The 25952-nt window shown below is 38.6% G+C and overlaps 1 pseudogene; it reads right to left on the bottom strand.

Moving 5' to 3' along the window:
- LOC100424885 (monocarboxylate transporter 14-like) overlaps positions 1-23654 on the bottom strand; it is a 124735-nt pseudogene extending 101081 nt beyond the window's left edge.
- Between the last annotated feature and the right edge of the window lie 2298 nt (positions 23655-25952).

Below are 25952 nucleotides of genomic sequence, written 5' to 3'. Positions count from 1 at the left end.
CTTCCCAAAATTAAATTTCAAATTCTAAATTAAGTCTTTTTGACTTTGAACTAATTTTTGGACATTCCAAAAAGAAACCCTGGAAATCCAAGAGAGCCATATTAGGCTTATTTGGCTTATAAAACATCATCTGGGAAGCACTGTCAAATAAATGATGTTTAACTTTCTTTGAGTTATATTTGTACAAATGTGTCATTAATATGTGTTCCAAAATCGTATGAGCTTCCTAAAATTCTGATATGTTTGGTATATGTTAATAGTCATAATTATTATGTTAAATTATTTTATGCCACAGAAATAGACAAATTTTCTTCTCAATTACATCTTTAGCCATGGCTATTCTGTCTTTTGTCATCCACAATTATTATTTTTATTCATCTGAAATAGCAGCTTATAATCAGCTAGAATCCAAAATCTGCTTCTTCTTCAGGGACAAGTACTTTTAAATTCAGGTTCCTGATAATTTTTGATATCATACCATTAGACTAGGTAAAAACTTGCAGAACTCTAATTTAAAAATTGATGGGTTCATGAAAATTGCTAACCTAACACAAGAAGAAAAAGGGTTAATTATGTGGGGCTGAACTAATGAAGGACTGAAATAATCTTTTGACTTTTTGTTTGAAACACTGCTTATTCTTTTTATGCTTTGTTTTCCAGAGTCAAGAAAACCTTTTTCTTAAACTATTTATAGCTTATAGCAATTGAGTAAAGTACTTTTGCAAGCAAAATTGAAACATTTACCTTCCTCTTTATCTAACTTCTCCAGAATTCAGAAACTATTCATGAGTATTCTTATTTTATGGCAATATAGTAATTTGCATAAGTTCAATAAGAATCTGTTTTCTTTTGTAACAACACATAATTGGAGACATTGGTTATTACCAAAGCTTTTACTGGAATGTCATATTTTCAAATTCGTATTTTCAAACTGCTTTGAAGAATGGAGATTTACTTTCAAGCCAATAGACTTGGGAAAAAAGACTTGCCTAGTACTTCATCTATACTGTTTCCTTACAAGGTTCCTGACCTTGCAGTAAGTAACGAATGTCACAGACCTAGGAACTTCAGGGTATTTTGGGGATCTCAAGAAGAGAGGAATTCACCCAATTTGTACAGGTATTACAGGCACAGTCTGATGTCAAATCCTTGGTTTGGCTTCTTAGACTCAAAAGCTTTTAAAAGTCTAATGAAAAATTTCTTACGAAAAAATTCCAGCAAAGTTAAGTTAAAAAGGTCCTATGTGGCCAGTCACTCTTCTTTCTGTACTTTATATGAATATTCAGGCCAAGTATAATAAGAGTAAAACTTAGTTTGAAAATAAATTGGTCCTACTATGATTTATATTTGGTGAAAATGAGGGACTAGATAGAAAAAAAAGTATGTTTCAGAAGAAAGCTACAGCACACCTATTATTGGATCCTAGCCCTGACCATTGCTTTTGAATTCTCACTATTTGCCTACAGATTCGACCGAATTCTGAATTCTTTCCTGGCTACAAGTCTCCAAACTAACATTTACATATGTGTCTCCCATTTATCTAACTTGAAATTACCAAAAATTAAAACTGTACTTTTCTTGAAGCCCTGAAAACTTGCTATTAACTTTGGAAGAAATTATTATGGCAACTTAGATATGCCTGTTGACATATGGACTACTCAGAAGGTTCATTGAAACACCTGATTGAAACCACAATCCAGAAAAATCTGCCATATTGCCCATAGAATCAGAAAATGCTTCAAAGACTCTGAGAAAAAGCAATGTACAGACTACTCCAGACATTAACTTTTGTTTTTCTTCTGTTTCCATAGAAATGCCTCTGATTAAAGATCTGTTTACGTACATTCTATGTAGATGGATCCTAGTCTATCTGCAATGTCACCTCCTAGAATGGGAAACAGCTGTTAAACTTGACTGATCTATTCTTAGGACTAAGACTGATTCAAGAAGATATGGGGCAATATATTTAAATTTGTCATTTTCTATTTATCCCATTTTGTTTTTCTCTTCCTTTGCCTATCTCTTACCTAACAACCTCTAATCTAAATCTCTACAAAGCCATCAAGTTGACTTTTAATATGTGAAACTTCCTAAAAGTAAAGTTTCAAAGGAGGGAACTGAAGGAAATCAAAATATTCACCCCAAAATATGTTTCCTTGACACAGATCAAGGTGGCTATAAGGAAGGCCTGGAAACACAAATACAAGAATAGCTGAAAAGCTGTCTTTTATTGGGGGGGGGGATTTGTATGTGTAGAGAAAAATCTTCATTGAGGTAGCCAGGTTTTCTCTGTGGTCCTTTGCTTGTTCTGTCTAAGAAAGATTAACACAGAGTACGACATCTTTAAAGGTCTGAAAGAAAACTTTGCCATCTATTCTCTCTGAGGACCTCTACGTGTGTGGTTTCATCTGCATTACAAGACCACCTTTTCTAGCCAGACCTCCTCTTCTCTCACTGACATAGCCTATCTTACCACCATAACCTGTTTTGACCATGCGCTGAGCCCTTATTTTTGTTTTTATTTTATTTATTTATTTAATTTTTGAGAGGGAGTTTCACTCTTGTTGCCCATGTTGGAGTGCAGTGGCACAACCTCGGCTCACTGCAACCTCCACCTCCTGGGTTCAAGCAATTCTCCTGCATCAGCCTACCAAGTAGCTGGGATTACAGGCATCTGCCACCATTAGCTAGGCTAATTTTTTGTTTTATTAGTAGAGACAGGCTTTCACCATGTTGGCCAGGCTGGTATCAAACCCCTGACCTCAGGTGATCCACCCGCCTTGGCCTCCCAAAGTGCTGGGATTACCGCACCTGGCCGAGCCCTTATTTTTTCTGTAAACTCAAGATGGTACATAAACTTCTGAACCCTATCAGGGGCTTGGGGTAATCACTCTGTGCTTCTCTGCTGTTCATGTCAATAAATTTGTATGCAATTTTTCCTATTAATCTGCCTTCTGTCAGTTGATTTTTCAGTGAAGCTTCAGCGGGCAGAGAGAAAGTTTTATGTTGCCCCTTACATTTCTCAGTGGTTGGACTGACCACACAGTTCCAGATGGTGTTTCATCCTTTGGCAATATCCAGCATGGCAAATCTTTATTATAGCAACACTTCCCTTTTACTGAATTGCTTATATTTCCTTTCAAAGTGTTCGGTAGCCTGTTAAATGTGCTTTTACAGCACCGAATATCTACCATTATTAAGGAAACATTCTATATTCATCTGTTTACTTAATAGCCTTCCATATAAGACAGATTGAAGGCAAATATTAGCAACCTTATTTACAGGTAGAGGAATTTGGACTTAGAGAGTTAAATATGTACAGCGAGTCATGCAGAGAGTAATCAGGCTATGTGACTAAAACATTCAAACCTTATACTCTCTGTCCTTTATCTTTTTCCCTAGATTATTCTGTCTCCCTGATGAATGAATCAGCAATTTATTGGTTTTTTTTCTTATAATTACTATACATCATTTTCTTCCTCATGATGTTTACTCAAATTTATGCCATAATTAAAGATCTAAAGGATGTAGGAGTGGTGGTCCCTATCTCATCTCTGTTAAATTTGCCAGGCTGCCTCCTGCAGAAATGGATGGATTCTAGAGAATGACTGTAGTATAGACCACTATGAGCTCAAACAAGTAGTAGCCAGCACAGCTACTGTGCTGGATGTAGTGTCGTTGCTACAGCAGATTTATAAAGCATCACTTTCCTATGGCCATTGATTTAGTGAATGCATTCTTTCGTATTCTAGTCAGATAACAGGATCAGAAACAGTTTGCATTCATGAGACTGGCCAAAACATATTCACTTATGATTTCCACTTCAGAGCTGTGCTAACTCTCCTTCCCTCAGTGCTGTAAGTCTTAGGAGATTAGGCCTGTCAGAGTCCCTTGGAACATTACATCAATCCATTATGTCAATGACATCATGCTGATTGCACATGAGGAACAAGAAGTGACTAGCATGCTGAAAGTCTTATAAGACATATGTGCTCCTGGTAGTAGAAGATAAAACTCCATGAAGATTCAGGGACCTGCAATTTCAGTAAAATGATTAGGGGTCCAGAGATTAGGGGTATGCTAGGATATTTCCTCCAAAATTAAAGACAAATGGATACTTCTTGCATTTCCTATGATAAAGCAAGAATACATTGGGTTTCGAGGCCACACATTCCATGTCCAAGAATATTGTTCTGACCTAGAGAAGGCTGCTGACTTTGAATGGAGTCAGGAGCAAGAAAGGGCTCTGAGGCAGGTCAAGGCAGCAGTGTGCAAACAACCCTGCCTCATAAGCCATACCACCTGGGCAGACTCTATGGTGTTGGATGATTCAGTGGTGGAAAAAAGTGCAGGGTGGAGTTTTTCGCAAGTTCCTGTGAAAGAATCCCAATTCAGGCCAGTTTTAGATGGGCACATGACTGACCTAAGACTTTTCCCAGCCTCCTATGAAAGTTTGTGTAAATATGTGACTATGTTCTGGCCAATGGGATATGAAGAGAATAATGTGTGCTTCTTCTGTTTGTGTCCTTAAGAAGAAATATGTGAAGAAATATGTGTTCTCTTAAGAGATGAGACCACCCCTCATATAATATTATGCCCAATTTCTGCCTCCAAAGAGAGAAGTAAAAACTAAAAGGCAGAAATGAAATCCACAGGCAGGCAGCCCGGCGCCACTCCCTGGGCCTGGTGATTAAAGATCGACCCCTGACCTAATCAGCCCTGTTATCCATAGACTACAGACACTGTATAGAAATGCACTGTGAAAATCCCTATCTTGTTTTGTTCCAATCTAATTACTGGTGCATGCAGTCCCCAGTCACATACTCCCTGCTTGCTCAATCACGACCCTCTCACGCACCCCCTTAGAGTTGTGAGCCCTTAAAAGGGACAGGAATTGCTCACTCGTGGAGCTTGGCTCTTGAGACAGGAGTCCTGCGGATGCCTCTGGCTGAATAAACCCCTTCCTTCTTTAACTCCGTGTCTGAGGAGTTTTGTCTGCCGCTCGTCCTGCTACACTCTTAATTCCATTGTTCCTTCTTAGAAGTGACCAAGATAGGCTTAGCATTCCCCTAAGACTGACTATTTCAGACAGGTTTTTTCTTGATTATAGGTTCTTGACTTTTCTTAGGGCATTTGCTTTAGAAAACTTGCAATTGTGAATCATTTTCCTGCCCCTTTAAAATGTAAATTGTTTCCCAGCTTCTTGTCAGATTTGCAACTCAAGGATGTCTTTCTCAAGGACCTGGGACACATCCTTTAGAAATTTCATCTTCAAGGAAGATATCGACTCTATGTCTCAGTCTGTTTGGGAGGGTAGGTGACTAACTTCCGTAAGTGCCAATTAGAAAACACAAACGGCCTAATCAAATGGATCAATCTGCCCCCTAATATCCTCCATTACTTTTCCACCAGCTCACCCTAATTCTTCAATACTTTCTTTCCTTTCATTTTAATAACACTGAGTCCAGTTTTTCTGAATAAGGTCTTCCTTGCTTGTTTAACTCTGTCCAGTGCAATCTTTCTTTGACACAGTTTTCATAATGAGGAGAACTGGGGCAGCTGCTTAGGATGTTTTGGAGATTGCAGAGCTTCCCTTCCCCTTCCAGTGCCGTACCACCTACTTCTTGACCATGACATGAGAGAAGAATAAACATTCACTTTATTTTAGCAGCTGAATTGTATGTCTCTTGGTTGGAGTGGTTTTGACTGTTGTAAGTAATACAAGGGTCATTTGGCCAAACTACTTTAAGAAGAAGAACAAAATGAAGTTTTTTAAAAATGTAAAATTTAACTTTGTTTTCCTCCTGTAAGCATAAATTATCACATTACACTTTGTTGAAAGTCAAAACTAAGTAAAACACGGAAGTACATGCAGTATTTCATCACACAGTAATTTCAATAAATAAATAAATTTAGTCTTAAACTAAAATCACATTTTTAAGAAACAGGAAAACAAAGAATGAATAAGTGTATATCTTAAGGCTCAGGTCAGCCCAATTATACAATGATTTATTTATTACAAAAATATTGCTGAGAACCTACCCTAAAGTCCATTTTTATTTACTCAGTAAATATTTAACAAATACTCAGAAGAAGTGAATATAAAGACTTGATACGTGTAAAAAGAAATATTTCTCTGTGTTGTTATGGACCTATATATATATATATATTTCTCAATATTCTCTTTTATTTTTAATTTTACTGGATACATAGTAGCTATATATATTTTTGGGGTACATGAGATATTCTGATACTGGCATACAATGCATAATAATCACATCAGGGTAAATGATGTATTCATTACCTCAAGTATTTATCATTTACTTGTGTTATAAACATTCCAGTTATACTGTTTTTTATTTTTAAATGTACAATGAGCTATTGTTGACTGTAGTCACCCTGTTGTGCTATCAAATACTACATCTTATTCATTCTAGCTAACTATATTTTTGTACCCATTAACCATCTATACTCCCTCCACCTCCCACTACCCTGCCAAGCCTCTGGTAAACATTGTTCTAACCTCTATCTTCAAGAGCTCGGTTGTTTTAATTTTTAGATCCCACAAATGAATCAGAACATGCCAAGTGTGTCTTTCTGTGCCTGGCTTATTTCATTTAACGCAATGTCCTCCAGTTCTATCCATGTTCTTGCAAATGACAGAATCTCATTCTTTTTCAATGGCTGAATGGTACTCCATTGTGTATCTGTACTGCATTTTATCTATCGTCTGTTGATGGACACTTAGGTTGCTGCTGAATCTTGGCTATTGTGAATGTGCTTCAATAAACATGGGAGTACAGAAATCTCCTTGACATATTTTGTTTCCTTTGGAAAAATATCCAGTAGTGGAATTCTGGATCACATGGTAGTTCTATCTTTAATTTTTTTTCAGGAACCTCCATACTGTTCTCCATAGTGGCTGTACTAATTTACATTCCCAGCAACAGTGTATAAGGGTTCTCTTTACTCCACATCCTAGCTGGCATTCATTATCGCCTGCCTTATAGATAAAAGCCATTTTTACTAGGGTGAGATGATATCTTATTGTACTTTTGATTTATGTCCCCTTCTGACCCAGAATGTGTCTAGAAATGTTCAGAAGCTAGGGCCTGAAATGGGATCTTTAGGACTCTGCTTGGTCCTCTGTTCTACTGTGGCTGAGCTGGTGTCCAAGTTGCAAGACAAAGTACTCTTTATTCTTCCTTCTCATCTCCTTAGACAGAAGGGAGGAATCTCCCCCTGGAGCTGCAAACCTATTCTGTCTGAGGTTGGGGTGGCGCAAGCACTCCCTTAGCTGCTCTGGCTGATGTCTCACTAGGTTGCATGCAACCCGGGTGCACTGACTCTAGCCCAGCACAGCACCAGGACTTGCGCAGGAATTGCAGTCCTTATGGTCTAGGCTGCCTTTCAAGTTTATTTAGGACCCCAGAGTGCTTTAGCCAGTAGTGGTGGGGCTAGCCAGAATTCAAGTTCCAGTCACTGGGGTAGTTGATTTCCCTCTGGCTATGGCTGGTCTAAATGCTCCCTCTTTGGGTACAGGATGAATTCTGCCCTATATTGTTTTCTCCTGTGACAGGGCAGCACTAAGTTCCAATGCAAAGTCTCACAATCACTGTGTGCTCTCTCTCCCAGCACACATTCTCTCTCTGTAACACATGGCTGCTGCCAGGGATGCAGTAGGGGTTGGCGTCAGGAATTTTTAACCTCCTTCAGTGACTCTTTCTCTGATACATTGTTAAAGCCAGCTACTGTGATTGCTTACCTGATTTTGGTTTTATGAAGGTGCTGTCTTTGTGGATAGTTGTTCAGTTTGTTGTTCCTGCAGTGGGGTCAGGGGGATGATCACTGGAGCTTCTATTTGGCCATCTTGGTCTGCTTCCTCTCTCGCCCTGTATATTTATTTTCTAATTTCATAATGTCATCATGTCAATATTACAGTTTTCTTGAGATAATGCTAACTTTCCCCATATTACAGTTTTCTTGGGATAATGCTAACTTTCCCCATGTTACGGTTTTCTTGGGATAATGTTAACTTTCCCCATATTACAGTTTTCTTGGGATAACGCTAACTTTCCCCATGTTACCGTTTTCTTGGGATAATGCTAACTTTCCCAATATTACAGTTTTCTTGGGATAATGCTAACTTTCCCCATGTCCCTCATTGAAGTTCTACTTTCCTTTCTCTCCATTTGCAATTATTCTTTTGTTTACTAACTAATTCATTGAATTGACTCAACAAAAACTTTTGGACACTTCCATTGTGCTAATGAGAACCCTAAAGGGGATTGGACAATAAAAATGAACAAATCAAATAAACAAAATAATTTTAGTTTGTGAGGAACAGGAGGTGGATGCCAGGAAAGAAAGTGCCATGGTGAGATGGTATACAGAGAGTAGATCGGGTAAGCTGGATAGAGCAGGCCCCACTGTGGAAAGCTGGGGAAATTAGATGCCAGATCAAGGAACGTGGCCATACAAAGACCCTTGAGAAGGAAAGAGCTTGATTCTACAGTAGAGAAGGACGCTAATGAAGCTGGAACATGATAAGTAAGGAAGTGAGTGGGATGAGAAGAGGTGGGAATTGGAGATGCCTGATTAAGGAAGGGATTTATGACAGAGTGAAGGAGTTTAAGTTTTTTCTAAGCACAAAGTAGATTTTTAAGGAGAGCAGTAATAAATTAAGATTTACATTTAAAAAAAATATTGGTCTGGTTGTTGGTAGTGTCTGGATTACAGGAGAGAGACTGTCTTACCTTTTATGATTGAGGTCATATGCCTCTGGGGATAGGGGTGGGTATTCAGAAGAGTAATGACTTCCCCATTTGAGGACTTGAGGTGAAATCTCTGAATGCCAGAGTTCATTTGCATGTTGCAGTTTGATTGGTCAAAAAAGGGTTCTCTTTGTATTCTGGTCAGACTCCCAGCCAGATGGCTTGCGGCTGAAACTGAAACAAAAAAATCTACTGAGCTATACACAAGAATTTTCTGCCTCCCCAATTGTTAGTAGGGCCTGAAGTTGTCACAGATGAGAGGCAAGGGCCTCAGGGCCATTTTGGTATTTGTACTCCAAGGTGTGAGAGCAAAGATGAATCTCTGATGATAACATGTTTTTTTCTCTGGAGCATCAAACAGCCAGCAAGCACCTAGCACAGGTTCCCATTAGCATTGCACTTTAAGTCTGCATGGTGCTATTCTTAGTTAGGCACACATCTTCTCTGCAGCAAGAATGTTTCTTAAATTTTGTTCTTCTTAAAACTTCTCAACACTCACTTATGAGTATCACCTTGAGGTTAAATGAATTGGAATTAAGTCATTCATAACTAATTTACATGAAGCAGAAAATCCAAAGTAACTGTTCTAATAGTTGGTAAATTATTCCTTGGGAGCTAAACACATTTGAATAATTAATATAAATAATTAAGATACTTTGAGACTATTTGTGCTGTGTTGGCATTATGGGAAAAGAGATTTTAACTATCTGTGAAAAATTTATATTCAAAGAAAGCATCCTTGATGATGATTAAAACTCAAAAGGAACCTTCCTTCCTTCCTTCCTTCCTTCCTTCCTTCCTTCCTTCCTTCCTTCCTTCCTCCTTCCTTCCTTCCTTCCTTCCTCCTTCCTTCCTTCCTTCTTTCCTTCCTTCCTCCTTCCTTCCTTCCTTCTTTCCTTCCTTCCTTCCTTCCTTCCTTCCTTCCTTCCTTCCTTCCTTCCTTCCTTCCTTCCTTCCTTCCTTTCTTTCTTTCTTTCTTTCTTTCTTTCTTTCTTTCTTTCTTTCTTTCTTTCTTTCTTTCTTCTCACTCTTCCTTTCTTCTTCTTCTCCTTCTCCTTCTCCTTCTTCTTCTTCTTCTTTTTGACAAGGTCTCACTCTGTAACCGAGGCTGAAGTGCCGTGGCATGATCTTGGATCACTGCAACATCTGCCTCCCGGGCTCAAACCATCTTCCCACCACAGTCTCCCAGGTATCTGGGACTACAGACTTGTGCCACTATGCTGAGCTAATTTTTGTATTTTTTGTAGAGATGGGGTTTTGCCATGTTGCCCAGGCTGGTCATGAACTCCTGAGCTCCAGCCATCTACCCACCTCGGCCTCCCAAAATGCTGGGATTACAGGTGTGAACAACTGTGCCTGACCTTATTTTCTTTTTTAGTAATAAGAAGATAGTCCAGGCATGGTGGCTCACACCTGTAACCTCAGCATTTTGGGAGGGCAAGTTGGGTGGATCACTTGAGGCCAGGAGTTCAAGACTGGCCTGGCCAACATGTCAAAACCCTGTCTCTACTAAAAATATCAAAATTACCCAGACATGGTGGCATGTGCCTGTAATCCCAGCTACTTGAGAGGCTGAGGTAGGAGTATCACTTGAACCCAGGAGGCAGGGATTGCAGTAAGCCAAGATCATTCAACTGCACTCCAACCTGGGCAACAGAGCAAAACTCCATCTCAAAAAAAAAAAAAAATTATAACTAACACAGGAACAGAAAACCAAACACTGCATGTTCTCACTCATAAGTGGGAGCTAAATAATAAGAACACATGGACACAGGGAGGGAACACCACACACCGGGGCCTGTTGAGGGGTGAGGGGAAAGGGGAGGGAGAGCATTAGGACAAATACCAAATGATGTGGAACTTAAAACCTAGATGACAAGTTCATGGGTGCAGCAAACCACCATGGCACATGTATACCTATGTAACAAACCTGCACGTTCAGCACATGTATCCCAGAACTTAAAGTCGAATTTAAAAAAAATAATTAATTAAAAATGAATTTTAAACAATAAGGAGACCAGGCACGGTGGCTCACGCCTGAAATCCCAGCACTTTGGGAGGCTGAGGCGGGTGGACCACGAGGTCAGGAGATCGAGACCATCCTGGCTAACACGGTGAAACCCTGTCTCTACTAAAAATACAAAAAATTAGCCAGGTGTGGTGGCAGGCGCCTGTAGTCCCAGCTACTCAGGAGGCTGAGGCAGGAGAATGGCGTGAACCCGGGAGGTGAAGTTCACAGTGAGCCGAGATTGCAGCCACTGCACTCCAGCCTGGTAGACAGGGCGAGACTCCGTCTCAAAAAAAAAAAAAAAGAGAGATACGTGCATTTGAAATGTTTCATGAACAAAAAAGTCTACTTCATGGCATCCAGAGTTGAATTTATACTTGTGAAATATGCAAATATTTTCAAGGTGTAAACTTTCAACTCCAGTTGAAGTCAACTGAGGCACCAGGAAAAACAAAACTAACATAGCCCATGTATTAGTCAGGGTTCTCTAAAGAGACAGAACTTATAGGATAGATGTATATTGATATGGTTTGACTGTGTCCCCACCCAAATATAAACTTGAATTGTGCTCCCACAATTCCCACGTGTCATGGGAGGGACCCAGGGGGAGTTAATTGAATCATGGAGGCTGGTCTCCTCGTGCTATTCTCATGATAGTGAATACGTCTCACGAGATCTGATGGGCTTATCAGGGGTTTCCACTTTTGCTTTTTTCTCATTTTTCAATTGCCGCAGCCATATAAGAAGTGTCTTTCACCTCCTGCCATTATTCTGAGGCCTCCCAGCCATGTGGAACTGTAAGTCCAATTTAACCTCTTTTTGTTCCCGGTTTTGGGTATGTCTTTATCAGCAGCATGAAAATGAGCTAATACATATATGTAAAGGGGAGTTTATTAAGGAGTACTGACACATACAATCAAAAGGTGAAGTCCCACAATAGGCTGTGTGCAAATTGAGGAACAAGAAAGCCAGTCTGAGTCCCAAAACCTCAAAAGTAGGGGAGCTGACAGTGCAGGATTCAGTCTGTGGTCGAAGGTCCAAGAGTCCCAAAGCTGAAGAACTTGGAGTCTGATGTTCAAGGGCAGGAAGCATCCAGCATGGGAGAAAGATGCAGGCTGGGAGGCTAAGCCAGTCTAGTCTTTTCATGTTCAGCCTGCTGTTATTCTGACCTCACTGGCAGCTGATTAGATTGTGCCCACCCAGATTATGGGTGGGTCTGCCTTTCCCATTCAACCAACTCAAATGTTAATCTCCTTTGGCAATACCCTCATGGACACACCCAGGAACAATACTTTGCATCCTTCAATCCAATCAAGTTGACGCCCAATATTAACCACCACAGTCTGTAATTTCATTTTTCATTTTAACAATCTTGGTTAAACATTTTTTCAAGATTGAGATTTTTGGAGAAAATCAGTTTTAGGTACCACAATCTCGCTTCCTCAAGTTCTTTCCACCAACCTTCAGGGGACTGGACTACCACCCTCAGGATTCCAAATAGGATCATAGTGGAACCCACTTTTCTAAGAAGGCAGGAGCCAGCCCAACAGGAGCAAATTCAACCTTGTTCATTCTTTCCTTTGCCTTAATAAATAACCTCTCTTAGAATGCAAATGCCCTCTGAAAAAATGAAAGTTACAACTTTGCAGCATTTACTTGTCCTTTACTTGTTTGTTTATAAAAACCTTTAAAATTAAGAAAATGTAACCAAGAGAATGGTATTTTGATTCTACCTGTAGGTATTTTCAGAGGTGAGTAGGATGAGAGGATACATTTTAAAGTCTTACAGCACTACCAATGAGTGTATTGAGGGTGTCTGGACATCAGTGATAGACAGGGATGAGAAGGAAGAGATAATGAGCAAAGTTCCAGGAATTTGGAAATGGAAGGGAAAAAGCATTCGTTGCTGTTAAGGGGAGAGAACTCCGGCTTGGATGTCAGGAAACCTTGATTTTAACCCCAGGTTTATAAACAAAGCCATTGTAAATACTAAAGTGAAATAGATCCAAGGCACACCTGGTCTTTCTGTGAAGCTTATACATCTCTGGGACCTTCTGGGGAAAAATGATAAAATTATGAATAGAAAATTAGGTATAGAGCTTTGCAGGGGCCTATGCAAGTGAGAAACCCTCAGGCTTAAACTGTACTCTCACCTACTCTTCTAGAAATTCTCTTCTACAGTAGATATCAGAATTTCCATTCTCACATGACCGTAGCTGAGATACGAAGGTAAGAAATGGATTCAGACTAGTACATTGATAGAGCTAAGACTTAAACTTGTTCTCATGAGCTGAAATCTCTGCCCTTTTCTATTTTTAATTTTTAAATGTTTATCTGATACATAATTATGCATATTTATGGGGTATATGTGTTCTTTTGATGCAGGTATACAATGTATAATGATCAAATCAGTGCATACCCATTACCTCAAACATTTATCATTTCTTTGTGTTGGGAACATCAAAATCCTTTCTTCTAGCTATTTTGAAATAGAGAATACATTATTTTAACTATAGTCCCTACTGTGCTATTGAATACTAGAATTATTCCTTCTATACAACTATAATTTTCTACTTATTAACCAATCTCTTTATATGCCTTCTGACTCTTCTCTGGTAACCACTATTCTACTTTCTACTTCCATCAGATCAACTTTTTTATTTCCCACATATGAATGAGAACATGCTGTATTTATTTTTCTGTATCTGGCTTATTTCACTTAACGTAATGTGCTGCAGGCTCACCCATTTTGCCACAAGTGACGGGAGTTCATTCTTTTTATGGCTGAATAGTATTCCATTGTGTATATATGCCATTCTTTATCCATTCATCTGTTGCTGAATGCTTAGGCTGATTTCATACCTTGGTTAGTGTGAATAGTGCTACAATGAACATAGGTTGCAGATAACTGGCAAACTGATAAAACTTCTGCTCTTTATTACACAACGAAACCTCATTATGTGAGCTCAGTCTAAAGGAGGTTCCTTCAGCAATCAAAGAGCATCCGAGACAAGGAAAGAGCTTGGGCAGAGACATGGACATGCCAGTATAGTCTGTCCCCAATCCCTTTCCTATAGACTCTTTCTCAGCAGGAAAGGAAGAGCTTTACCGCTCCCTTTCTCCACGTCTCCCAGATTTGTAGCAGCAAAATCAGACTTTTACAAATATACTTCAAAGTGAAAAGGTTGCAAAGACCTGCAAGAGGCTGCTGGCCATTCTCAAGATCTCTCTACTCTGTAAGTAAAGACACAAATAAAATTACCTTTGTCAGACCCAAGGAACCCTAGACATCTGAATAATCTGGAAAGGCTTGACTGAGCTGTTTGGATGAGAGGAAAGGACACAGTGGATATGAGTACAGCCCATAACAATTTACATCCATAACTTTCTCTTTTCCTTTTTTTTTCCAATTTTTATTTTGAAAAATAAAATGTGCAGGTTTATTAAATGGGTATATTGTGTGGCACTGAGGTTTGGGGTACAATTGATATCATCACCCAGGTAGTGAGCATAGTACCCAAAAGGTAGTTTTTCAACCCTTTCTTCCTTCTTTCCCTGTTCCATAGTCCCCAGTGATTAATTGTTTCCGTCTTTATGTCCATACATGCCCAATGTTTAACTCCCACCTATAAGTGAGAACATGGTATTTGGTTTTCTGTTCCTTTGTTAATCCACTTAGGATAATGCCTCCAGCTGCATCCATGTTGCTGAAGGGCATGATTTCCTCCTTTTTTGTACTTGTGTAGTATTCCATGGTGTAAAAGTTCCACACTTTCTTTATCCAATCCACCTTGATAGGCACCTAGGTTGATTTAATGTCTTTGCTATGCAATTTTCAATGCTTTATGTAAACTTAAAAAAAAAATTCTTACATTTTTCTCTTCAGTGCTATGTTTGCAATGTACGAATGCAGCCCTGGGATTTTTTTCTCCCCAGCCCTCCTCTTTTTCTATTACCATATTCCCTGAATGGAAACCATTTGTCAAAATGTCTTTTCTGTAAAGGATTATCCAATATTTGCATTCATTCTTAATTCTCAGTTCTGGGCCAGGGCAGGTCATCAACTAAGTTTATGTTCAATCCATTACCGTATCTGGCTATTTTAAGTTATTACCTAAAATTTTCAAGTTAAATAGTTCAGCAGTGTTTATAGCTAAAACTAAAAGCCTCTGGATCTCCTACCCATTTATACCTTCCCTAAGGTATAAGAAGTCTACAAAAACTGCTTTTAATTTTAAAGAAGCTTTTTTTTTTTTTTTTTTTTTTTTTTTTTTTTTTTTTCTGGAGGATGCCACTTATCTCTAAATAATAAACTTTTTTGAATATGTCAATTTCAGGTGTTGTCTCTTGACTGTCTGCTATGTTAGATCCTACTCTATCACAGAAGACTCACTTACATGCTCCCCAGACATTTTCCGAGTACACTTACATGACTGTTTTTAGTTGCTTTTGCAATTACAAAAATATATACTTATCACCTTTATTTTTTGTTCCTTCAATTACAAATAATGTTATGGGTTGAATTGTATCCCCCCCAAATTTATATGTTGAAGTCCTCCTAATCCCTAGAACCTCAGAATGTGACTGTATTTGAGGTCTTTACACAGGTAATCAAGTGTAAAGTCAGATTTTTAGGGTGGACCCTGATCCAAAATATCTCTATCCTTATAAGAAGGGGACATTTGTCTTGTACAGTCTTGTACAGAGGGAAGATGATGTGAAGACACAGGGAGAAGGTGTCCATCTACAAGCCATGGAGAGAAGCCCAGAACAGATCATTTTCTCATAGCCCTCCAAAGAAACCAACCCTGCCGGCACATCGATTTCAGACTTCTAGTGTCCAGAACTGTGAAACAATATATTCCAGCTGTTTAAGCCACCTTGCTTGTGGTCCTCTGTTATGGCAGCCCTACGAAACTAAGACAGATGATTTCTGTTGATTTCCAATATTGCAAAATGAAGGTATAAATAGCCCTTCCCTTTTTGTTTTTGTTTTTGTTTTTTTTTTTTCCTGTCCCTTCTATTTCCACATACTAAACATTCATGTGGGATACCTTTCTCAGTATCAAAGGGTCCACCATCTTTCTCTTATCATTCCTCAAATACTTTCATTTGTCTTCTCATCTAAAAGACCACATGTCTTTGGAACTGCTCCCTCCTTCCTGTGGCATGACCTCATGAGTCCTGTCTTCCTCAGCTGATTAAGGAAGATTTCACACAGCTTCTCTGCCGCCCAGACAGTTCCCCCATCCCACTTCCATGCATGGCTAATGCTTGCCTCTCAGTATCTGCCAAGCAAGGCTACAGGCGGATACAGCAAACTACTGACTAGACTGGCAAACCTTGAGAGGCACGTATTGGCCACACATGGCCTTCGTTGTCTCGGTCATAGATTGGCATAATAATTGTTCCTACTGTGGTGAGGATTAAGTTAAACAAAGCATGTAAATTAGTTAGCACATTGCATGCACTGAGAAGTATTATTATTATTATTATCCTAACAATTGTTCTCTCCAGCAGTTTGGTGGCATCCTGTTTCCCTTTCCTCAGTAAAATACTTTCCCAAATAGATCCAGTGACATTCCAGTTCCAAGTTCTGGAATAATGAGCAGAAGGTTGGGTATATCAGTAAAGTTTTCTCCTAATCAAGAACACTCCTCTTTTTGATTGTGGAATACATTCTTATGCTGATGTATAATAATCATATTGCATTCTTACAAACCTCTGGTTTTAAAAAAATCTTCAGTGACTAAAAATTCTTAAGAGATGTTTACTTATACTGTGATAGAGATTGCATTTTACTTCTCTAAACAACTTCTTAATAAGTAATTTCAAATTGTATGTTCAAAATAGCAATACCATCAGGGAAACGTTGATGCAGATGGAATGGTTTTTGAGCTCAAAGTAATTAGGAGCTCTTGGCAAGAAGGAAGAAACTTTGAAGAAACAGAATCTAATTCTTTACCCATGATAATTTAATGTTGTAACTTTAATAAGCTCTCATTAATACTTATTATTTTCTGCTTTACCCAAATTTTGGAGAAATGAATATAAATGAGGCCTTGTTATTCTGAGTGCATGCATTTAAAATATTGATTGTGTCAGTTCCTTATTTCGCAAGGTTCTGCTTTAATGCAACAGAAATAAAATATCAGCTATCTCTTTAAAATGATACCAAATACTGGAATTGCTACATATTTAGCATGGAAAGATAGTGTGCCTAATAATGAAATTGTTGGCTTGGAAACATTATTTAGCGTTTCTTACACATTAGTTTTATTTAGTAGGCTTCTGGTAACTGACTACATGCTGTTAACACCTTTGCTTAAATGTAAATACCTTCCCTTATCAATATACAGTGACACTTTGTTTACTTGAAAAAAATGGGAAATAAATGAATGTTTTGCTATTGTAAAATATAATATACAGGGATTCAAAGTGGCCAAATCTCAGTTATGATCACTAGAAACTAAAATCTCTAGTAAATGTTGTATCCCAGAAATTGTAAATTTAAATCCCGAAAAGTTAATAGAACATTCCATCTTTCTTTACTGACTTATTCATTCAACAATATGAGAACCAACTATATGCCAAAACTCAGACTAATTGCTATATATCCAAATGTTAAAGGAAACAGACATAGGAAATGCTTTTGGGAAGCTGAAACATTAATGAAGGAGGCAAAAAATAAATGAATAAACACAAAAATTTAAACTGTCATCTGTAGTTAAAAAAAAAAAGACAACAAAGAAAGTAGGATTCGAGATAATTAGAGTGTGGAACTTTGCTAGGGTGGTAATATTTTCAAAGGACATGACATTTATGCTGAGACCTGAATGATACCCAGGAGCCTATATTAAGGAGAAAGAGGGGCATTCCAGCAGAGGAAATTATACATACAAAGGCCTCAAAGTATACAAGAGTTTGAGAAACAGCAAGAAGGTCAGATTGGAGCAAGGTTAGTGCATGAAAGAAAAGATGGACTGAAATGACTTTGGACAGATAGACAGGAGTCAGGTTATAAGCATGAAATAGTAGGACAGTGATAGGTTAACCAGTATGCTGTGGGAACCCTTAATTTCTAGAAGGAACTGATTGTGCCATTAATATACAAATTATACATTGTTTTATATCTTCTAGATAGTAGATATTGTTCTTCTTAAGTCATGGAGCAATTCAGGAGGCAACGTATGTATAGAAGAAGGGAAAGAGCAGAAGCAGAGTGGTGGTAAAGAACTACCTAGAATGGAATAGAGAAATAGCATGTGCTGTGAGTATGAGATTTTGAGAAAAGATGAGACACATGGCTTTCAATGTTGAATATATTTTTAATTTTAATACTATCTTTCCCAAAGGCTGAAAACCTGGGTTTCCAGTAGGGCTACAATTTGTTCAACAAATTTTTATTGCCCTTCTGATATGTGCCTGGAATTCTTCCATTTAGTGAGATATAATTTAATCAGATTGATAAGACAACAACAAAAATGGCAAATGGAGGATGGGGAAAAGTGTAAACCTCTTTGTTGTGGTCAAATAAGTGCTTCAGCTGGGGGACAATATATCATTTATTTGTTTGAAAAGTATTTTGTGTGTTGATCATATGAAACTGTGGCCAAGGTTTTCCATAATCTAGGTTACAAGGTTGAGTCTAATCTGTGTCCTTTTCTCAAAGAACTCCCATCCAATGGATGTAAGACAATTACAATAGAATCAGAATTGATACAATTCTGAAGATCCATGTATCTGCTACACAGGAGCTACACCTTCATTCATTTATCACATAACAAAATGTGTTGAACTCCAGCTATGTGCCAACTATCACCAACTCTTTACCTATTTTAGAATATTATTCCTTTATAGAATTGTTTACAAAGCAAAGGCAACTAATGTATACTTTGAACTTATTTTGTGCCAGATAATATGGCGGATGAGGTTCTATGTTATTCTTATTCATTGTAAATGTATTATCTGTCCCTCTTCTTAAACAGAAATTAAGGTCCATAAAGTGTACGTAATTTGCCCAAATTCAACTAAATATTAACTAGCAGAGATGGAATGTGAATTGTTTTTATGTTAAAGTCTCTTCTCTCTCCTATTCCTGCCTATTTCTGGATCTGTGCTTAGGAAAGAAAAGCACTTTTTCTCAGGAAAATGTTACATGTTTTGATGCAAATTTTAGAACAATATATCTGAAGGTAGATGGACACAAGTGGAAAGATATTTAAAACATATACTTAAGTGGGAGAAAAAGTATATTGGAGGTGAAAACATACCCATGTATTAAATAATAAGACTCAAACCAAACACCAACTGTAGAAACATGTAGAGAAAGGACTAAAAGATTGTGCACAAAACTGGTAACCAAGTTTGCCTCTTATAGGGCAATGGGATTATGAAGTGAGAAGGGAAACATTTGCCCTGCACTCTGTATAGTTTAAATGTTTTCACAAGAATTAATCCATGTGTTACCTACGTAATTAAAGCTAATAAACATATGCATAAACTTGTTTCGATTTCAGTAACTGTGTAATAAGGAGAACAGTGTAGTGTCACTTATGTCAATGAGAGTTCTAGGAACAGTTTCCTTTATACTATGCAGAGGTATACTTTCCTGGGGGCTTAATGGATGAAGAGATTAACCATCAAGTCACAGATTTAATGGCAGCAGAGCACTACATATCGAGGCTATCCGAGATGTTACTGTTGATAAACTCAGGCTAAAGATTCTCTGCCATCAGATCCTTACTTAGCAGATGTCAGCTGGGAAGTTAGTCACCACAGAGCCTGCTCTGGGCTCAGGATTCTTGCCTTTAGACCGTTATGTTTACACCTTTCAGAGCAGCAATAACAGTTAAAAGGCCTTTGTTTTCCCCACAAACAGAGCCTCTTACCTCTCTCAGTGTCTGCCAAGTGCTCCAAGTCAGTTTTCAGATGTTTTTATACACCCCTTGAGACAATCTGGTGTGCTGTTTCCATGGCTACTCTTTCTGAAGAGTTGTTTTGGCAACTATACAACCTGCATGACTCAGAGAATTTTCAGATTTTCATTAGAACAGGCCATCTTTGGGACGAGGCTGTGATTTCCAGTAAACTGAGTGCTATCATATGTTCTGGGTCTAATTCTTATGCTAATATTACTATTTCCTTCTCAAGGCTTTTTCCAAAACATTTACATTGGATCAGAAGATGCCTGCATATTACAGAAGCAGATCCCATGATATGGAAATGAAAACCATGACCTAGAGTCATTGACTATGCCCAGTTGTTAAAATGTGAACTAGGACTCTCAGTTCCTGCCTCCCACCCACTTTAATGCACTTTCCATCTGTACTGTGGTGTGCACATGTGTAGGTCTTTTTGGCTGGTCTGTTTACGTTGAGTCACCAATTATCTCACTATCACAAAGACAAAATAAATGAACATTCACAACCCACCCACAGCAATAGATTGTTTTGTTTAAGATGTAGTAAGGAGAAAATTCTCTTTAAAACCACACTCACAGAAACATAATTTAATTCCCCATTAGATATCTTTCTTTTTTATCTCTAAAGGACCCTCTCTAGTGTCACCCTTCACATTGTTTTTTCCTTTTCTGCTCCACACGATTCCTCAAAACTTCCTCTTTGTTCTTGGCAATTCAGCTCTGTCTCACAGCTTGCATCTGCATCTCAGGGGAAAGTTTGCTGAAATGCCAGCCTTGGATCAGTATTCAGCAATCTGCCTCATTCAAGCATGCTCCTCGATAGTCTCTTTTATCCTTATACACCCACTGTAGTCCTATGTGACTGACAAAAAGATATAGCAAGGGAATTTCTACATATAGATGAAGGCACTGAGGCTCATGGTATTTTCCAGGTAACTCAGCATGCCTATTTGAAGCAGAGGTTTGACTTTATATCACTTTTATATCATCTAGAGGTCTAATGCTCTTACAATCCCACCAATCTGAACACGAAATGCCATTTTATTGCCTTAGTTCTGCTATTCTAAAGTCAATAAAACTGTATTTGCTTCAAAGGAACTAGGATTCTACCATAGTTATGAATTAGGCCTAATTTCAAGGTATGCATAAAACTTTCTCTTATGAGTATATTTGGTAGAATTGGTTAAGAGAAGAGAGAAAGCCTAAGGGTAATTTTAGTTGGGGAAAACTTCCCAGGGGACAGGTTTGTAAGAGTGTTTTGATAGCAATACTGATTGGTGTCTGAAACCCATAGAGGAGGGCCTGAGTCTGGAAATTCACTATTTTCACTTCTCATTTCAGTAGGATTACTGATCTTACAGCCCAAGACAAGAGAATAAAACACTGAAATGACTCTTCTGCATTGGACTTGGGGTCTTCCCCTTCTTGCTTAAAAGGATGATGGTAATCTAGATTGGTGAGGTCCTTTGAGCAGTTAATTTGTTTAATCTCATAGCAGAGGATATTTTAAAGTCCAAATGGTATGGGCAAGAGGCAGTGTGAATGAGAACAGACCTTTTTAGTGGAGACTCAGGAATCGCTGGTTCTGGATCCTGATCTTGTAATACTGAAGAGCTTGATAGGAAATATTTGGAGAAGAAGGTGTTAACAGGGTCATTTTGCTTAGAGGACATTGTGTCAATTTGTTGCAGTTGCATCATCAGATACTGTGGTACAGCATATTTTATTGATCCTTTACCAGAACTGACCTAGTTGGCAATAGATACAAGTGAAATTGAGGCCATAAATAATACTGTTTATCAAGAGGCTTCATGATTGATATACATTATCTCATTTAATTTTATAACATGCCTGCAAAGTAGGTATTGTTGCCCCTACTTCACAGAAGAGGAACTGAGACACAAGGACTTTCCCAAGATCATAAGTACTTTCCCAAGATCTCACTGCTGCGAGACTGGCATCAGGCCTGCCAGATTTCTCAGCCAGAGATTTGAGCCACATACTACACTGCTTCTCCACTAGGGGTCCCAGGCTGCTTCAATCCTTTTTTAATTTGTGCAGGATAAAGTTTTGTCCTTGAAAACTTGTACTCATACGCTGGGGAAAGAAGGAGGTTCTAGGCAGGTCATTTAACATTATCCCTGGATTTTCCACAGAGACACCAGACTTAAGAAAACATGAGCATGATCGTCTTTGAATTCAAAACACTCTTTGTAACCTTGGACAAAATGAAACAGTAAACCAGGAAATTGTCTGAGATTTCTACCTTCCCGTTCACTGACAATAGCTGGAAAATAAGCACACAGTTAGGTCAAAACCATTCAGTTAAAGGAGGAAATGAAAGTAAGTTGAATAATATACAAACTAGAAATTTAGCCCCTAAATCTGCATTGCTAGCAAGGTAATTTATGAAAAATTTTTTTAAAATGCTGATTTCTTGTACATGTGTATTTACTTGTATACATATATTCCATATATGTGTATGTAAGTCCATGATCAAATATAACTAGAAAACTTGCATACTATAGTTTACATTTTAAAATATAGAACAAGAGCACCAATAATGTCAAAGAAAACAAATATATTTATCTTATTCAATTCAGGGTATCCCAAACTTATTTGAGCCCAGAACTCGTCTTTCTTCCTTTAATGCCCATGGATGTCCTGTACAACACACTTCGGCCCCAAAGGAGAGCAAGCTGAGAGTGCATTCTGCACCCTTACACACCACTCCAGCTGTGACACCTTGTGGGGTGACTCTGTTTGCTTTGAGAACATATCATTTTGTTTTGAAATAAATGTTTATAATTACTATGCCCTGCCGGTTTTCTCTCAACTGCAATTTAGCCCCTCGATGAGTGCTTACATTTACAAACTTTCTAAAACATCCAGAATGACTAAGAGTGGTAGCAGGAACAGGGGGCCTGGCTCTGGGTGCCAGGAGTAGAGAAGGGCCTGATGTAGGAAAGCTCTCTGCATAAGAACATGGACGAGGTGAGAACAATGCTTCTTTCTCCTCAAATAAACAAGTCTATAATACTGTATTTCTCAATGTCTCAAGACAAGGATCTGAAAATAGTAGTCTCAGAATTTGGTAATGGACTTCCTTGAGGCATTGGGGTATTGGGAGATTACATCAGTAGAAAGATTAAAGGATATTAAAAGGGTAACTACCTGGGTTACTCTCACAAATAGATCTAAGGAAACACTTGTAATTTCCTGAAGAGATAAAAGGACTGCAAAAGGAAAGGATGTTTTCTGGCCGCTTTTCCAGTGAAATAAAATGAATGAGAATTTAGTGGCAGATAATACCTCAGCTGTAACAATGCTAGCTTTCACACATAAATCCTAAAACATCAGTGGTTCACATCTAATTTTTGTTCTTGTTCATGTGATGGTCCAATGCAGGTATTCCTAGTAAGCAGGTAACTTTTACCCAGATAGTGATTCAGGGGGCAAGGCATTTTCCGTGTTGTAACTTGGGATTCTTTGCATCTAGCCCTAGAAAGGGAAGGGACACCTATTTAAATGCTTTGGTCCAGAAGCAATCCAATTTTGGTTGCCTGATTTCACAAGATGCAAGGAGTTGGAAAATAGAGCTCCTGGCCAGGCAGCTGCCTAGAGCAAAATCTCTACACTGCAGACAGGGGAAGCACATATTTTGGTGGATAGCTGGGTTTTTCTGCATGGATAGTAACAATAATCACAACAATAATAATAATAGTACGGATTAGTTTCCAATTGCGGCTCTAATAAGTCACCACAAACTTAGTGGCTTAAAACAACAGAAATTTCTCGTCTTACAGCTCTGGAAGACAGATGGATGAAATGGATGTCACTATGTTCCTTCCTGGTGGCTCCAGGGGAGCAGCCGTTTTCTCACCTTTTCCATAATATAGAAGCTGCTGACCTTCTTTGGTTTATCGCAGGCCGAGTCCTTCTCCGCCATCTCTTTGGTTGTCTGTATCCCACCTACTTTATCACTTGTGATGATATCAGAACTACCTGGATAATCCAAGATAATCCCCCCATCTGAAATCAGCTCCTTAGCAACCTTAATTCCATCTGCAACATTCCCTTCCCTTTGCCTTATAACCTGGCATACTCACAGGTTCCAGTGATCAAGACATGGACATTCTGGGCTGCTCTTGTTCTGTAAATGCCATAGTAACAAATAGCATAGTTTTACAATGACATCGAGTATCTTCTGTGTACAGGAACCATTATTAGAATAACTCATTTATCTTTACAATACCTCAATAAAGTATTTTAATCAGTATTTATTTTTTTATTTTTTATTATTATTATTATACTTTAAGTTCTAGGGTACATGTGCACAACGTGCAGGTTTGTTACATATGTATACATGTGCCATGTTGGTGTGCTGCTCCCATTAACTCATCATTTATATTAGGTATATCTGCTAATGCTATCCCTCCTCCCTCCCTCCTCCCCCCTCCCCACAATAGGCCCCAGTGTGTGATGTTCCCCTTCCTGTGTCCAAGTGATCTCATTGTTCAATTCCCACCTATGAGTGAGAACATGCGATGTTTGGTTTTCTGTTCTTGCGATAGTTTCCTGAGAATGATGGTTTCCAGCTGCATTCATGTCCCTACAAAGGACACGAACTCATCCTTTTTTATGGCTGCATAGTATTCCATGGTGTATATGTGCCACATTTTCTTAATCCAGTCTGTCACTGATGGACATTTGGGTTGATTCCAAGACTTTGCTATTGTGAATAGTGCTGCAATAAACATATGTGTGCATGTGTCTTTATAGCAGCATGTTTAATCAGTATTTATAAATGAGAAAATTGTGAAAGAGATGTTTGACAACTTTGTGTTTAAAGTCATAGTACCCACAAAGGGAAAAAGTAGGATTCAAATCTGGTTCTGCTTTGCCCCAAACTTCTACGTCTTCCCCATCAGATCTTTCACTCCTTATCTTTTACAGACGTCCTTGCCTCTTGCCTTTTTGACAAGAGTGAGGCTACATTACTCTCTCCTTTTAAAATATGTTTACACTTTTAGGCCAGGCATGGTGGCTCATGCCTGTGATCTCAGCACTTTTAGAGGCGAGGCGAGCAGATCACTTGAGTCAGGAGTTTGAGACCAGCCTGGCCAATATGGTAAAATTCCGTCTCTACTAAAAATACAAAAATTAGCTGGGCATGGTGGTATGTGCCTGTAATCCCAGCTACTCAGGAGGCTGAGGCAGGAGATTTGCTTGATCCTGAGAGGCAGGGGTTGCAGTGAGCCGAGATCGCGCCACTGCACTCCCTCCTGGGTGACAGAGCAAGACTCCATCTCAGTAAAAATAAATAAAAATATTTACATTTTTAAATGATTGAAATGAAATCAAAAGAAGGACAATATTGTGTGAAAAGGGAAAATTATATGAATTTCAAATTTCAATGTCTAGAAATAAAGTGTTCTAGGGATACAGAGCCTCATCCATTTACATAGTCTGTGGATTTCTCAGTATATCCTCTTACGTTTCCCCCCAGTCACAAAGAAAGAGGATTCTATTCCCCTGATAGTAAGTAATCGAAGCAGAAGTTCCCCCAGAAAGCCTCAGGGTGTAGTTAAAGGACAGGCCAATGTTACTCCTTAGAGTAGAGCACAGGTCTGTTTGGAAACTTTGGGACTCCAGGGCTCTAAAAAGGCGCATGAACAGGGTTAGAGAAGGCTGGATGGCTCTGCCTTTGCTTTCTTGGGAACAATAAGTACACTAAGAATTGGAGACAGATAATTTAGAGTAGGAGGAAAACTTAAACATGATCAAGTTCATCCTTCTATTTTACGAACGATAAAACTGAGGGCCGGAGGGAACACGTCACTGGTCCCAGTGGCACAGAGTGACTGATAGTGATGATCTGGAGCCCAGGTGTGGGAGTCTCAGCTTAGCCTCTTTCATCCACACCCACTGGACAAATACAGGCCTCCACTTAGTTTTGTACCAGTTGTGAATTAGAAATTGTTTTTCCATTTTTAAATGGTTGAAGACAATTGAAGTATAATGTTTTGTGAAAAGTGAAAATTAGATAGTGTCGGTAAATAAGTTTTATCAGAAAATAGTGTACTCATTTGTTTGCATGTTGTCTTCTTACCATAAGAACAGTGGTAAGTAGTTGCAACAGAAACTGTGATACCCATAATCTGGCCCTTTACAGAAAATTTGCTTTATACCAGACTGCCAGTATCTACCCTCCCACTATGTCATAGCCCAGCCAGGCCACAGTGGG

The sequence above is a fragment of the Macaca mulatta genome, chromosome 8 (genome assembly GCF_049350105.2).
Source record: "Macaca mulatta isolate MMU2019108-1 chromosome 8, T2T-MMU8v2.0, whole genome shotgun sequence".
NCBI lineage: Eukaryota > Metazoa > Chordata > Mammalia > Primates > Cercopithecidae > Macaca > Macaca mulatta.
This window is presented reverse-complemented; position numbering and strand designations above follow the sequence as displayed.